This window comes from Arachis hypogaea, chromosome 15, assembly GCF_003086295.3.
Source record: "Arachis hypogaea cultivar Tifrunner chromosome 15, arahy.Tifrunner.gnm2.J5K5, whole genome shotgun sequence".
NCBI lineage: Eukaryota > Viridiplantae > Streptophyta > Magnoliopsida > Fabales > Fabaceae > Arachis > Arachis hypogaea.
In genome coordinates, this window is record NC_092050.1 from 115,872,109 (window position 1) to 115,873,126 (window position 1,018).

At 40.5% G+C, this 1,018-nt stretch overlaps 1 non-coding gene across 1 annotated transcript; it reads right to left on the reverse strand.

Annotated features, from left to right (window-relative positions):
* Positions 1–399: 399 nt before the first annotated feature.
* LOC112752411 (small nucleolar RNA R71) lies at positions 400–507 on the reverse strand. Its single transcript, XR_003176850.1, has one exon. It is a non-coding gene; the product is annotated as a small nucleolar RNA R71 (small nucleolar RNA).
* Positions 508–1,018: the final 511 nt, after the last annotated feature.

A 1,018-nucleotide genomic window follows, 5' to 3' on the forward strand; every position in this document is an offset into this window, starting at 1 on the left:
GAGATGGCAGCCGAAAATAATAATAATGCAAGGAGAATGCTTGGTGACTTTACTGCACCTAATTCTAATTTACATGGAAGAAGCATCTCCATCCCTACCATTGGAGCAAACAATTTTGAGCTGAAACCTCAATTAGTTTCTCCGATGCAGCAGAACTGCAAGTTTCATGGACTTCCATCTGAAGATCCTTTTCAATTCTTAACTGAATTCTTGCAGATTTGTGATACTGTTAAGACTAATGGAGTAGATCCTGAAGTCTACAGGCTCATGCTTTTCCCTTTTGCTGTAAGAGACAGAGCTAGAATATGGTTGGACTCTCAACCTAAAGATAGCCTGAACTCTTGGGATAAGCTGGTTACGGCTTTCTTGGCCAAGTTCTTTCCTCCTCAAAAGCTTAGCAAGCTTAGAGTGGATGTTCAAACCTTCAGACAGAAAGAAGGTGAATCCCTCTATGAAGCTTGGGAGAGATACAAGCAACTGACCAAAAAGTGTCCTTCTGACATGCTTTCAGAATGGACCATCCTGGATATATTCTATGATGGTCTGTCTGAATTAGCTAAGATGTCATTGGATACTTCTGCAGGTAGATCCATTCACCTAAAGAAAACGCCTGCAGAAGCTCAAGAACTCATTGACATGGTTGCTAATAACCAGTTCATGTACACTTCTGAGAGGAATCCTGTGAGTAATGGGACGCCTCAGAAGAAGGGAATTCTTGAAATTGATACTCTGAATGCCATATTGGCCCAGAATAAAATATTGACTCAGCAAGTCAATATGATTTCTCAGAGTCTGAATGGAATGCAAGCTGCATCCAACAGTACTCAAGAGGCATCTTCTGAAGAAGAAGCTTATGATCCTGAGAACCCTGCAATAGCAGAGGTGAATTACATGGGTGAACCTTATGGAAACACTTATAATCCCTCATGGAGAAATCACCCAAATCTTTTATGGAAGGATCAACAAAAGCCTCAACAAGGCTTTAATAATGGTGGAAGAAAAAGGTTTAACAATAGTA